Source organism: Opisthocomus hoazin, chromosome 18 (assembly GCF_030867145.1).
Source record: "Opisthocomus hoazin isolate bOpiHoa1 chromosome 18, bOpiHoa1.hap1, whole genome shotgun sequence".
In the NCBI taxonomy this organism is placed as follows: domain Eukaryota; kingdom Metazoa; phylum Chordata; class Aves; order Opisthocomiformes; family Opisthocomidae; genus Opisthocomus; species Opisthocomus hoazin.
The window spans coordinates 7950416-7965904 of NC_134431.1; positions in this window are offsets into that span (position 1 = coordinate 7950416).

Genomic DNA, 15489 nt, shown 5'->3' on the forward strand with positions numbered 1-15489 from the left:
AATACACAGGTTGCTTTATTTATAGATCTGTTAGCGTCCTTCCTCCAGGAAAACGCGCAGGGAGGCTGGCAGGGGAGATTTAGCAAGGGCAAGGGGCAGGCAGGAGGTCCTTTGTGTGGGACAGGGGTGATGTGCTTAGAAAAAGCCTTTTCCAGCTGTTCCAGGACCCCAGGGACAAGAGACTGTCAACACCCAACAGCCGTGGAGGTGGAGCAGGAGTGGTCCCAGCTGGATTCAGCAGCACACGGATGCAGAGTGAGGAGAATGAGGACTGAACAAGAGAGGAGGTGACACACTACCAGTAAACCCCAGCACGTTGATGGTGGGGCACAGGGGACCTAGCTGGACCCAGGCTTTGTGCTGGGGTGGGCTGGCCCTGTGAGCCCCAGGGAGGAGCAGCCCTGGTCTCAGCTGGTCCCTGCCAGCTCAGGCTCGGCTGAGCAGGAGCCTGGGGAACGCTATAGAAGGTTGAGGAGCAGGAGATGTCTAGGGTAGGGGCTGGGTGTTTCTGCAACCAGGGCATGAGACAAGAGGCTGCTATGCAGGCAGGTAAAGATCTGGGGTGAGCAGAGGGATCTGTATTGCAAGAAGAAACTTTGTCAGCTCCTGCAAGGGCATCTCTGAAGCCAAGGGAAGGTGGTAGGGGAGGAAAGTGCCTTCATGGTTGGGGCTTGAGGCTGGGTCAGGCACAGAGCTGAGCTGGCAGGAACAGGGCTCAAGCCGTGTGCGGTGAGAGAAGGTACTGGTGCAGCTGGGAAGCTTTTGCAGGAGGGGTCCTTGCAGCATGCACCATTGCAAAGAGGTACGTGTCCCTCCCGGCTTTGCTGGAGAGGGCTCTGGCAGCAGATCATGGACTCATTCAGCCTGGCTGAGACCACAGGGGGTCCCTGGTCCAACCTACTCGAAGCAGGGTCAGCTACAAGATCCGGTGTCTGAGCTGCCCACCCCACTGCTCCCGGAGAGGGCTTTGGTGCCAGCTCATCCCCCAACACCAGCATGTTATCCTACAAACCCTGCTGTCTGCAGTGCCTGAGGAGCCCCAGCTTTGGGGGAATTGGCTTCAGGGCTACCTGCTGGCCTGACCTGCAGCCAGGCCTGCTTGGGGAAGGGTCTCCCAAAGCAGCTCTGTGCTGCATCCCAGCTGGTGCATGGCACAGGGCTGCGGAGAGGTTGTCGGCTTCAGCAGGAGGAGATGCCTTCGTGTGCTGCTGAAACGATCCAGTCATTTCCACACCGTTGCAGCAGTTCAGCACTTGGACCGCAGATGGTCCTTCCTGTCTCTTCCGCATCGACGCGTGTCTGTAGGGACTGTTCCTGGTGCAAGAAACAGTTTCAGTGGGAGTGGAAAGAACAGCAGCCTGGCATTTTGGTTCAAAGAAATGCCCCTGGAGCTGGTATTTTTGATTGCTTCTCCAGGGCTCAATCGGGTCCTTTGCAGAGCTGTGCCTCTGGCTTTTGGGAAGGTCCACGTTCTTCCTTGGCTGCACGTCCAGCTGGGCCAACTTCTGCCTTTCCTGGGAACGGGATGATGGCAGCAACCCCGTGACTTAGCCACAAAACCTCTGCTCGGTGACCTCATCGCTGCACAGAGGGGAAGAAAAACACCACAAGAGCGGAAAGAAAATACTTTTCCTCTGGGACCTGGGGAATATTGAAGGACGTTAGTACAAATGCACCTCTTTGCTGAATTTTGTTTTTTTTTAAAGTCATCCAGCACCAAGGCACAGTTGAGCTAATTGTAACCTTCGAGGTCTCCTTTGCATCCTGTCTTCAACACTCCTGTAAAGCAAAGGGTTTGCCCAGCGTTGAAGTGCTGGTGCTGGGATGCTCAGGAGGGCCGGCTGCCCCTGGGCGCCCGGTTCCTGTAGGCGGTGATAACCCAGGCAGGGAGCCGGGTCTGCTGGGGTCACTTTAGCAAGAGAGGTGGACCTGAGAGGTGGCTTTGGAGACAGGTTTCCCCGCGTGTGGTGGGCCTGAGTAGGCAGTGGCCAAGTGTGGAAGCTGCTCTGCGAAGAAGCAGCCTGAGGGTTGTCCTCCCCCATTTCCTGCGTTTGGGGCAGAAGCCACATGGAGCTTTCCTGGATGCTCCAAGAGCCTGCTCGGACAAGGGTTGTCTCAGTGGTAAATGTGTGTTTCTGGGGTGAATGATGGAGAGCAACCCTACGAGCTCACCTGGGACAAGATATCCTACATGCTTGATTCTCTGTTTTGTACCCGTTTTGGCCTAGCTGTGGCCATTTCGCACAGAGATGGGGTCCTAGGGCAGAAAGGAGGATTCCCACACCTTGGGGCTGCTTGCTCCAAGCCATGGGCGGCACGGCTCACATGTGTCCCCAGGCACCGGGTGACTTCTGGGTAGATCAATGTGTCAACAGCTGGCCTGAAACCCTGCCATTACCCAAGCTGCTTGGGGCAAGAGGATGAAGGGGAGTTATTTTCGGGTCCTAAAAGGGGGCCTTCATGCCCCCGTGCTGCAGCCAGCTCTGCCCCGTCCTCCGAGGTGACCCCGCAGGCACGCGTGTGGGGTGTGCGATGGGGAACGGCCATAAATAACAAGCAGTTATTTATGCACGGGCAAAGGAGCAGGGAAGAAAGTGTAACCGATACCAGCTTGGGCTCATTCCAGACCTGCTTGGAGTAGGACCTCGTGGCTGATATTTGGCTTTGCCGGCTTCCCTTTGCAAGCAGCTGTTCCTGCAGGCCTTGCATCTGCGTTTGGCCTTCTGCAGTGTTTTGCTAATCCTCTTTCTCACTGTACAGCAAAGTGTGCTTGCCAAGGTCCCACTGACCCATCACCAAAAAAAAAAACCAGAAGAGGAGGAGAACTTGATATGTTCTGCAAGTGAAATAGCTTGGGTTCAGCTGGAGAATTTCCCGAACTCTCAAGGAATTTCCTGATCCTAGGAATCTGCCAAAATTTGGGATCTGCCTCGGTTGGACTGCACATATTTTCAGAGCGCACACTGCAGTGTTGTGTTTTGGGTTTCCACGCCTGTCTTTGCGAGGGCACGCTCGATCTGAACGGGTCAACAAGGCTAGAAAGGAAAGGCTCCCTCTGCCCGCCTGCAGGAATACGCAGGTATTTGTTTAACATCCTCTCCCCCTTTCTTTTGGGCTCAATGGGATTTTTGATCCTAAACTCATGTCTTGCTTCCCTGTGCCAAATCCCAGGCTGTTCCTGCAGCCCTCGTGTGAACATGGAAACTTGGGTGCAGTTGTGGCACTTTACGTTAGTGGCTCACTGGCAGACCTGGAATTAAAGGCATAATCCCAGATTGACTAATAAGGCCAGATTGACTAATAGCCCATATTTTTATGAAAAATAATGCTTTTGTGCCAGAAAGCAGCCTCTATGCTTGTAGCCGGGGCTCGGCGTTCATGTGTTTATTGCACGTATTTCAAGAGCAAACAAGCTTCTGGGTGGGAAAAGCGCAGTCCCTCCCCTCAGAACAAACACGAATGAAATTCCTTAAGGTCTTTTTCCAAAAATTAATGCTGGCTGGATTTCGCCCAGGTTGTTTTTGACCAGCTTTAATCTGTGAAATCAACACCGAGTCAGGAAATTCTTAGATTGCCTCTGAAGGAGGATTTGGCCAGAATTTCTCTCCTGTTTATGAGGGATAGTTGGAAACAGCAAAACCTCCTGGAGGGGACCTGTCCTGACCTCCCTGCTCATCCAGCCCAGTCCAGAGGGGCTTTACCATCCTTTAACGCTTGATTTTGTCCCCAGGAGCTCGGCAGTCCCATCGGGTCATACGTGACGCTGGAGTCTGAGACAGTTTTTCCACTGACTTCAGTGGACTTCAGACCAGGCTGATGGGACCATTTCCCCCGCAGGCCAGCAGTGCTGTTTTTGGGGAAAGAACAGTTCCTTAGGCAATGGAATGGGTCAGGACTGAACCCTCTGAACCACTATTGCCCTCCCAGCTCTGACACAGACCAGCCCAAAGAGTTGCTATCTCGGCCTCCCTGTTTGCTCCTGATGCCTCTGCATTGCAAGGTCTCCAGCCCTGAGCCGGGGCTGAGCAGCACCTGGTCCAGAAGAGCCCACGGCATTGCCTGTGTCCCCCCACGCTTCGCCGTCCCCCCCTTCCCCATGCAGTGCTTTGCAAGGGCATTGCAACTGTGTCACCCTTGAGAGGGAGGAAAAGAAACCCCCGCGTGAGCACATGTGGCGGGCAGGGGGAAATGGCTGTTGCAAAGTAAGCAGTGCCTTTAAAGACGTGTTTGTCTGGGGTTTGTTTAGTTATCCTCTAGGTAATTTTACAGCTGAGGAGGCCAGGCCACTCAGGCAATGGCCAAAACAATATCCCCACTGTCTGAGCAGCTCTCGCGGCTAGGCACGGCTCGGCGGAGCTGGGGGTGGATGGAGATGAGGAAGAGAAGTTTCTTTTACCGGCTGTAGCCAGCAAAAGCCATGGAGGACGTCCTGTAATTAAGACGTCGCTTTGAACGATCAAGTCACTCGGCTGTCAGGTTGAATAAACCTCCGGATGCAGGCCGGGTGTGAGAGGGGGAGGAAGGGACGTTGTCGGGGAAAACCCAGTCCCGTCGTTTGGATCTGAATTGTGACTCCAGCCTTGGGGCACCTTAGGATGCTCACTGGGGGGGAGGTTGGTGGGAAGTGGGTTTGGGTCCCTCGTTCCTGTGGGCAGCAATTTTGCGGTGCCCTGCATGGAGTCGGAGGCAAGTCTGCCCTGCCTGCACCCCTCTCTGCCTCCAAGTCCTGGGAACCAGCAGCTCCAGCCCCTGGGGCGCAGGGAACTGGGGCTCCAGAATGCCACCTCACCCTCGTGGAGGGGTGTGCGCCAGGGCAGGTCCTGCCCCCCACCCCACCAAGGCACGGTTTGTCCCATCAGCCTGACAGATCCCAGGCTGAAATCCCCCTGCAATCCCCAGGAAAAACTCCCCTGCCTCTTCCAAAGGCCTTCGTGCAGCCCAGGCTGGAAACGTGGAGGCTGGAGTCTCCCAGCACTACGTGCAAATAGCTCGCATCAGCTCACAGCGTTGTTCCCAAGAGCCGCAGCTCTCGCTGCTGGCAGCCAGCTTGCAGGAGGATACCAATATTTCATGCAGACATGGCGAGAAACCAGCCCTGTTTCCCATTCACAAAGGGTGGCTCCAAAACAACATAGAGATCTGTCACAGCATATATGCGGCATCTGTGCAAATTGGCCTGACTGCCTAAATAATTCTGTATATATTTATAAACTGTGAGATGTAACGTTTTTTCCTGTTTACTTTTCGGTTGAATTCCTTGCTCATGGAAATGAGAGCTGCAGCGCGGCGGCTAGACATGACCATTGTATAGGGAAGACACTGTACAAACTGTCCTAGAAAATTCTGCCAAAATGCCAGGCCATATCAGCCCTGATCTCGAGCCCCTCACCCCTTCCCACACACGCTCCTCCCCTCTCCCCTCTGCTCCAGTCCTCTGCGTTGAGCTGAACCCAGCTGGCTGCTCTCGTACCAAGGGGGTGCTCAACCAAACATTAATCAGAAGGGAGACTGCTGCAGGTAGATTGGGTTTGGAACCATTGGGAGGAAGGTGGAAGAGAGGAGGAGAGGGCCTGCCAGGCTTGCTGTGAATCTGAGCTGGGCAAATCCTCTGTGGATAAAATCGGGAGAGATTTCTGCCCCACCAGCCGCGGGTGGGATGTCCTCTCCCACGTGCTGCTGAGCATCGTGGTGCTGGCAGCATCCCGCGCTGGCACCGAGGGCGGCTGGCGGCCAAACCCCACCTTGGCACGGCTCGGACAGCAGCGCTGGCACCGGCCCCACCAGGATCTCCTGCGGCTGATCTCCGTGTTCAATGTTTGCTGGGCATCTCTGGGGCGTTGCTGAATCGCAAAGTCGGCCAAGGTGATGCCGCAGTTTGGAATGCCGGGAGGGCCAGGTTCCTTGGCTCTGCTCCTTAGTCTGAGTTTTGGGGCCAAGGACATGGGACAGCTCACTCCCCAATACTGACTGTAGCTCATCGCTCCCTCCAAAGCAGGAGTGGGTGAAATAATAACCACTGCCATGGCTGAGAGGCAGCAGGGATGGAGCGGGGCGATTGCGACAGGCATGGGGCCTCACCGTGTTTGCACCTGCATCACACCGGTCACTCCCCACCTCAAATCCATGTCACCTGCTGGTGGCATCTTTGCTTTCAACTCTATTTATACCATCAATTCAATTTAAAACTTCTTTAGCAATGATCATGGTTATTGTGTCATATTTATTTATAGTCTTTGACACTTACTTCTGTTCACTGTCAGTTATTTCAGTCACATTGCTCATCCCTTACGTAAAGGTCTGGGAACAGCTGTGCTGGAGCAGATCAAAGGTCGGCGCAGCCCCACGTCCCCTCTCACGTAGTGGCCAGCGATGGGGACTGGGGAAAGAGGAATGAAGCAAGTGCGCAGTGATCCTGCCGGCAGCGAAAGGGTGAGGCACACCTCCGGGTCAGCCTGCTGCGCAGCCCGGGGACCTCCCCGAATGGCTCTAATCTCTTTTGCAATGCGGTTCTACTTCTGACCTCCCCATCGCCCGACCGGTGAATGTCACATTTCAGGGTGCTCCGGGTGAAAGGGGACTGTGGCTGAGGCATCCATTCCCCTGGGACTGTAGGGGGACTGGCTGGCAGTGGCAGGGATAGCCTGTGAGCAAGGGGCAGTTGAAAGAAGTAATAATTAGAGAAAGTAATTGTTGAATTCCTAGAATTGCCTTAGAATTAGGAATTTCTGTGCTTGCCTGCGGCTCAGGGAGCAGGCAGGGGCGTGGTGGCCTCCCAGCCTCTGCCCTTCATCAGGGGATGCTGCGGGATGGCCATGGGTGTCGAAGGCACTGGGAGGTCCCCTACGCCATTGGCCTGAATCATTGGCTGAGCTCCTGCACGAGTGAAGGGATGCAGCGATGGTCCCCAGCCGTGCCAGGATCCCAGCTCATGCCCGGCGGCAGGCGCTTTGCTCGATGCCCGAAGGCAAGCGGGCTGTGGGGTGGGGAGAGCAGCTGCACTTGCCAGAGGGTAAATGGGACTCCTGGGACGGAGCTGAGCAAGTGAAGCATCACCATTAAAGCAAGTGTCCATGGAAATCCTGGCTGCTGGACACAGTTGTTTCATACAATGCCAAAAAGCATCAAAAGCAGGCGAGACAGGCAGAAGGGAAAGCGTAATTGGATGTTTCAGTAATCCTTTTCTGAAGGAGACACAACGGCTCGTCCGACCGGAACCGGGTAATGGCTCATCTGCTCCGGGCTGCTCTGCGGGAGGGCAGCTGCCCTCCCCACCGGCATGGCCACCAGTGCCGGTCCAGGGCATCCCACCTCCTGTCCTCTCCCTGGGCAAAGAGGAGCTGGTCCGGGGGTGGGCGAAGGACGGACAGAGCAGCTCCTGGGTGGCAGCAGGGCCGGTGAGGCTGTCTCACAGCCACTGCTGCTGCTGGCTTTACCAGCAGTGCCCGTATTCGTCGCTGGGGATGTCCCGTTCAGACAAATCTCAAGCCTTGTGCTTGACTTTTATCGGTGATGGCCAGGCTGAGGTGTCCCTGCACCCTCCCTTCAGTGCCACATGCCCCCACATCACCTTGTCCCTGCTGGAGGTGATGTGGCTGATGGGCAGTAAACCCTTGGCTGCAGGACTCAAACCCCTTTTTTCTTTGCTTTAGCAGCCTGGCAGTGCGTTATCCAGGAGGAGAAGGGCCTGGGAAGTGCAAGTGGGGACAGCACGGGGGACAAGGCGCTGCCTGGCTGGTGTCTGCGACTGGGGGAAGGCAGGAAGGTGGTGGTGGGGAGGTTCTGGTGCTCTCTTGAACATCCCAGGATGCTTCCCCCACCTCTCCATCAGGATTTTAATCAACATGGAGAAACCCGTGGCAAAGTCAGTCCCGCTCCTCCCGCTCTCCCGTGAAACTGGATCTATTTCCTGGGATTACATGCAGCACCTTAAAGAAAATATTTACAGAATTTATATTCACATCCCGTTCGCCCTCTTCTCAGGGGGCTTTCTCGTGCCCTCCCTCCCTCCCGCTCGCACTTCATCTCCCCCACGCCTCCTCCTGCTCGCCTTCCCCCCGTCCTGCTACAATACCCGCCTTTGTGAGAGGAACAATGTTTACTCTCCATCGAGGATGGGGGGATTGGAAATGAAAAGGGCTGCCTCCCCCTTGCCCCGGCCCCGGGCTGTACTCAGCGGCGGGAGAAGGAGCAATTCCTGCAGGAATGCCGATGGCGAAGACCGGCGCGAAGGCAGCCCAGGCAAGGGGATAAATATTCAGCCCAGGCGAGGGGATAAATATTCAGGCCAGGCGAGGGGATAAATATTCATGCTGGAGGAGAGAGGGAGGAAAGAAAAAGAGAGAAGGGCCTGGGGACCAGTATAGTCCAGGGTCCGTCATTTTTCTCTGCAGTTTGAGGGTGTGTTGGAAATTCCCCGCCGGCCCCGCTGGGTTTCCAGGTCCGTGATGCAGAACGGGTGCAGCTCTCTCTTGGCCTAAAGCAGGAGATGAAAGGCATGTCTGGGCCGGGGGGGCTGTACAGCAGCCCTAGGAATGGAGAAGGGGATTTGGGGCTGGAGCGAGGCGAGGGCTGGGAGAGCCAGCATGTGGCTGCAATTACGGGGATGCTTGCGAGGATGGTGTGCTCGAGCACTGGAAATGCATCGCTCTCCCTCCCCGCCCTTCCCCAGCGCGCTGGCTGCATTTCCCCACCAGAAGCCAAGATTTCTCCTGCTGCTCCTTGCTGGGAAGCTGTCCAGTTGGAAAAGGGGAGCACTGGAGGGAGGCCTGCCCTGCAGCCACAGGCGGGTGGCAGGGATGGGGACCCCAGCCTGGGCACCGCGAGGAGCAGTGGCAAGCCTTTAGCAATAAATTAGTTAAAAAGGCAGCCTTTTTGTTTTTCTCGCTGTCGAGCAAAAAACACCAGGAAAGCTGGAGAAGCTCCTATTATGTGATGGCTTCACCATCTTCAGTGCCCTCTGCCATCCAGCGCTATCAGCCCTCGCTCCCAGGGCTCGGTGGCAGCTGGAGTCAGGCACCGCTGTGCTGTCCCATTGCAGCGCTGGCCCTCTGCCAGCTTTTCTAAGCCTTTCCCCCTGTAAAAGTGGGGCTGGCTGGGGCCCACTGAGCCTGCCATGGGCCAAGGGTGTTTTGGGGTCCCCCGATGCCTGCGGGAAGGGCTGGTGGGACAGGGAGGACGCGTGGGGTTGGCACCGATGCAGCGATAGGCTTTGGGGCCAGCGCTGCTCGGAAGGGTAGGAGCCATCCCCAGAGGTGAACACAGAGTTTCGTACAAGCCTCTTTCTGTTTCCTGAAAAACCCCGGTGTCTAAATATAGCCAGTACTTGGGCATCTTACTCTGGGAAGGGAAAATGGCTCCAGTGCCAAGAGAGATCCTCTTCTGTTTGCACAGTGTGGGGCTGTGTGTCCTCTGCCTGCTCCCAGCAAGGGGGATCTGTGCTGACAGGGGCTGGCTCACCCCGAGCCCGCTCTGGCCCCCAGGACCCCCGTCCAGCAGTCCTGGGCGACGCCAGAAACGCCGCGCCGCACTTTGGGCGTCAAGTCCAGCTGATGCATGAGCATAGCTGAAAGGCACTGCTCTCTCCTGGAAGCAGCAGCACAACCCTCTTCCCATTTTGTTCCAAAAAAAGGAGAAAATAATTGCTGGTTTCATTCAGGGCTGAGGCAGGAAATCATCATTCCCGGGGCTCCCTCTCCCCACTGACATGGGACAGCCTGATCGGGTACCACATCCTCTTCTCCCAGCAAGAAAGGAGCCTTAGGAAGAGGCATTCATTGGGATGTTCATTCAGTCAAATTCCTTCATTGGTCTCCTGAGAGGAGATTCAAGCATGGGGACCGTAGTGTGGTCTGTTTGTGTCGCAGGCAGGAGCCCCAGCAGCTCTCTGGGCACCATTCCTTTTCCACCTGACGGGTGGGCGGATGCAGCTATCAATCTTCTCCCTGATTTCCTAACTGGATAGGTGTGATGGGAACCCTCAGTCCACCCAAAAATATTTTCTTCACCCCGTTTCCAGATGCTAGAAGAAAAATAGGCTGTGCAGTGAGTGTATTGTCACACAGCTGGATTTAGCCCTGCTGCCTGGGCAATCCTGGCCCTCGCCCACCCTCGGGTTGTTGGAAGCAGCAGCCAAGCAGCCAGGCATCGCTGCGGGCATCAGTGCCACAGCTTGTGCTCATCAGCTTTGCATCCCCCTGCCTGGCTGTGGTTATGGAGTGAAGGGATGGCGGGTCCTTCTTGTCCTCATCACTCCCTGTCACCACCAAGGGCTGTGGGTGGTCTGGGTGACCCACCTTTGCCCCTGGCCTTTGCTCCCCAGATCAAGGAAAACAAATGAGTGGCAGCCACGGTGCAAACCGCACAGGCTTTGAGCTCCCAGGGCGCTCTGCCTCGCTGACCTCCTGCCTGCTTTTCCCCTTCGAAGCAGGATGCTGGCCCGGGAGCTCAGAGCATCTCCGTGCTATTGCACCTGGCACGTGGGCTGCACCCCTTGGTCCAGTGCCCTTGGTGCTCATGGCTGCTGGGTGATGGGTGACCGCAGAGGCAGGGCTCTGCTCCGAGCTGAAACATGTCCTGAGCTCTGGGAGGGACCATAACATTGACAGGCTGTGCAGGGCTCAGAGGAGAGCCTCTCCAGTGCAGAGTTTGGGAGGCTTTGCCTCCCTCTATAAATTGTTTTTTCATAATTCCCTGGGGATCTGAGGCTGCAGCTACCGTTGCATCAACAGCACACCGGGGCCGTGGTGAGAACTGCTAGCGAGTCAGTCCTGCAGACACCCCGGGGAAACACAGCGTGTGACTGGGAGCGAGCATCGTCCTGGCGGGGGGGGAGGCCAGGATCTCTGCTCCGCTCCAGGAGCAGCCCTCAGCTTGCAGGCATCGTCCGACCCCAGCTCCCGCTTTCCCTGGGCTGCCGGGCTGGAGGGGCTGCGATGCTCTGCAAACGGCACCTGCCACAGAAAGGCCACCAAGGCCACCTCTGCAAGCTGGAGGGATCAGGTTTTGCATCTGATGGCTTTGCACAAGCAAAAGGTGTGCCAGACTGTTTGCAGAGCGGTTGGGCTCCTCTCTCCGGGTCGGCTGGAGGAAGCTCTGTCGGAGAATGGGAGTGAGTTAAAGGGTGGAAAGAGGCCCTGGATTTCTCTGGGAATGCAAGGAGGATTAAAACCTCTGGTGCCTATATTGCCTTTTCTATTTCCTTTCTCTTTTTTTTTTCTCTTGGTATTATTTGATGGTTAGAGAAAAAAAATCTGGAAACATAACTGCATAAATTGCTGTTATTTCCGGCTATTCCTGCAGAGCCCAGCTCTCTCCTCACCAGATGGACCGGCTTAGTGAGCCTCCAGCTCCTGCTCGGCTCCCAGGGGCCCGAGGCTGCCCTCTTTTTGTTTGCCATCTTGAATTTTGCTCCCACCACCCAGGCCTTCAGCATGAAGAAATCCTGCACCCTGAGCCCTGGGATGGGGGCAGCTGGGCTCCACGGGTCCCCGCTCGAGGAGGCACTGAGCCCCTGTTTGCTTTGGGAACTGACAAGTGTGTGCAGCCTGTGGCTGGAAGTGCTTGGGAAATGTTGCTGCAGGCAGTTTGTGGTGAGCTGTGGGGCTGCTGCGAGGCGATGACTCAGGGTACAACGTGGCCATGGCAGGGTTGTACTGGGACAGCAGCGTGTCCCTGCTCGCCTTTGCAAATATGAAACCCCCCCCCAGGTCTGCTTTCTCCCCAGCATGGGTGTGCAAGGGGGTTTGGGCCAGTTTGTCCTTCCCCAGGGACAGTGTTGCTCCGTGCATCTCCACGACGCCTTGGGGACCAGGAGGAAGGGCAGGCACAGGGATGAGAGGAGCCAGATGGGAGAGGAAGGAGCCTATGGCAGTGATCTGGTGATCAGTGTCCAGCAGGAAGGAGGAGGTGGACAGATGCCCAAGTCTTTAGGCTGTACGTCCTGGTAGAGACGTTGGACCTTGGATGAGCCCCATGAGATGGGCAGCTCCTGCCGGTGTCGAGTTATTCCCCGTAAGCACACAGCTCCCGGCCATCTCCGCTGCCGAAGAGCATCCCCAGCACCAAGGCGACCTGTCCCTCGCCGCAGAGGGCTGTTCCCCAGTCCTGCCCCAGGATGCCAGCATTGCCAGCTCCCATGCCGCGGCCAGAAGAGCATGCAAAAATTCCGCACGTGCAGCAGCAACAAAGTGTTCAGCCTCATATGCAAGGAAAAATATGTATAAGTTCCATATGCACAAGGAAGAGGCCTTAAAAACCAGGAGGATGCAATGATCAGTAAATTCTAGCTTGGGTAATATTTTCCCCATCACCAAATAAATTAGGTCTTATTTTTCCCCTGTGTCCACAGATCTAATGGCAGCAACAGTGCCCTCGGTGGTCATAAAACTCCATCCTCTTGCCGAAGGGCCTCCCAAACAATTTGTCATTTGGCCTTTGCTTGTTTGCTTTAAAATTAGCTGGACTGGACATTTAATAGCCCAGGAGCTAAGAAATCCATCAGCCTATCCCAGCTCCCAGCTATCTCTGTGTGCACTCTGAGGCTGCGTCGCAGCATGGTGGGTGGAAGCAGCGATAGAGAGGGAGCCAGCTGTGGAGTCAAGGACCACAGAGGGTATTTTTCATCCGAGCTTTAAGATCACCTTTCTTATTTCCATTTCTTTCTTTCTTCCCATCTTCTTTCTCTCCTACTGCCACCTCACCTTCCCAGCTGCCATGAGCAATTCTCTCCTTCCAGCTGCAGTGAGCAAGTCAGGAGCTGACCCTTTCTCATAGGTGTAAACACTGCCTTGTTAAAAGGGGATAATTACCGGGGTCTAGTTAACCCTGGTGTAAAATCAAAGTGAATAGAGCCCCACTGAGATTTCCAGCCATGCAGACCACGACGCCTGGGCTCTGGGGTAAACAGCCAAGGCTTCACTGCCTGTCAGCTCAGTGCTTTCAGTGGGAAGTTAACTTCTCCCTGAAGCAGAAACGCTGTCATCTGGGCTGGTTTATACCCCCCAGACACAGGATCAGCTGAGGGGTGGGTCCTTTTGCCATCAGAGAGCCTTGCCAGGTTTTTTCTGGCTGCCCCATTGGGAACAAGCAACGGTTTACGTGCAGGGGGTAGGCAGTGCGTCGCTGCACAGACAGCAGCCACTGCTTTCACTTGCTGAGCATCTTCACGTCCCCAGCCCCTGCACCCAGTGACGGTCCCTGGTGTCCCAGGATGGACAAAGCTGGGGCTGCACACAGGAGCTGGGAGGGTGCATCTCGGCTGCCATCGTCCCTGTTTCTTGGGGGGAGCTTCTGTGTCACTGCCACAAAATGGTTTCTACATGGTTGGAGGTGTCCCGTGGTGGCCGCAGGGCTGCTGTTGCATTTCTAGCATCTGCTGTCTCAGTGCTGCCCTGACCCACATCCCCACAGTGCCCCGCTTCCCTGGATCACGAGCAGATTTTGGGAATAAGGATGCTCGGAAGGCTTTTCTCAAGTGGCAGGAAGGTGTGCACGGGAGGTGGGAGCAGAGGCCAGCCCTTTCCCCCACACCCTCCCCAGCACCCTGCCGCAGCCTGCGCGTGCATCCCCAGCCGGAGGAGCTGCTGCCCAGGCGTGCTCAGCAGGCTGGGGAATGGGGGCCGCAGCACCCCGGGGGGGATGCCCTGAACAAGCCGCAGAGCAGCCAGTCCTGCCTCTGCAGAACCAAAGCATCTGACGGATGCTCCCAGGACAGCATGCGGGAGCAGACGCCCTTCAGGCTCCTCCAGCCATACTGAGAGTGAAAACAGCTCCCTGGTGTTATTTTTTCCTGTTTGACCAGTGGGGCCGATCATAGACAGCTCCAGTAATTCAACCTGAAATGCCAAGAATCCTATTTCTGCCTCTGCTCGCTCGCCAAGCTCTGGCCACGGACTCAGAGTGAGATAAACTGTCTGTGTGCGAGACCGGGTTGTGACCGAAGCCCCCGGGCTCAGGGCTCACTGCAGACATCATGGGACAGAGGGGCTCTGCAGGCAACGACCTGAAGGCATTTTGATTGCTTCCAGGATTACTACCCAGCATGTTTATTCCTCCAGCAAGGAGGACTTCATAACTCAGGGACTCCTGACAATGTATATATATTGAAATCTTATAAGAGTAATGACCGCATCCAATGATATTTTGTTCTCATCTTGCCAATATAAACAACTCGCTGGACTTACCGGATTGCACTGGGTCATCCTGAATAATTAGGCTCGCATGTTCCATTTACTACCTTGAAAATTCTTTCTCACTGTATTATATATATATCTCTAACTGTAATATGTTTAAATGAAAACCAGATACAGCTCCAAAGGAATTTGAAATATGAGGCTGAGAGTACAAGAAGCGGCAAAAAGCTCCTCTGCTAATAGGAAAAGCCGAGCCATCCGGGGCTGAGGAAATCAGGGAAGGTCTGGTGTGAGCTGCCGCACGGCGCTGGGCTCAGGCTGCGTCTCTGCAGACAGTCTCGTGTTTAAGGAAACCCAGTAACTAACTGGTGAGGATGCTTATATACTGGTAGCACACGGGGAGGAGCAGGGTGGGATCCTGGCAGCCGGGTCCACTGTGATGTCCTCTTCAGCACTGAGGTCCCTCTTCACATGGCTTCAGACCATTGGTGGGGTCAGGCAGCATGAGTCCAGAGAGCATCTCCAGACCTTTTCGAGAGCCTTTGTTCAGAGCCCAGAAAGTCTCCCGCAGCACAGCATTGGCAGGCAAGAAACTGCCAGCACCCTGAAAAGATGAAACTGTAGTGGGGTGAGGCAGGGCAGCCGGCTGCCCCCTGTGTCGGGGTGAGGAGCGAGCCTGGTCTGAACCCAGAGAGCATTGTCAGTAGAAAATAAAAAAGCCTTCCCTGGAGCCATGTCTAGGGGGAAACCCTAGACATGGACATGCTCAGGAGCAGCTACCGGCAGCGATTTGCGGTGGCTGAAAATCACAGCTCCATGAAACAAGAGCCCATGTCATCAGCTACTGTTAACCAGGGTGTTCCCTGATGTCGATGGATTCGTGGTGGGGTTTTGGAGGATCTGACACGGCAGCAACAGTGGCTCCAGCGTTTCACTGGCAATGTCCCTGTACAGCATGAACGAGGCAGAGCAGTAATCCTCAGGGTCTGGAGTTGGACATAACCCTGGCACAAACCCCCTCTCCCCCTCTCCCGAAATGCCATACACACAAGTCGGGTGAGCATCTCCGCAGGGATTCCCAGCCCCAGCCTGCCATGGATCCACCGCAGGATGCAGTACATCAAGGCTTGTCTGTGCAAAAAAGGCAAAATGACATGGTCCTTCACTGCAAAAAACACCTTCTGCGGCTTTGCTTGCACTATTCTTCCTTTCTAAAGAACATTCCTCAGCAAAATTAAGAGGAATTGAAGTTAGCATGGATCTCAGAGACCCAGGTGAGTGGCATGCCTGGGGCGTTGCATACCAAGACATAGCTGTGACTGGGAAACCTTCTTTGGACTCTCTTCACCTCGTCTTGGCT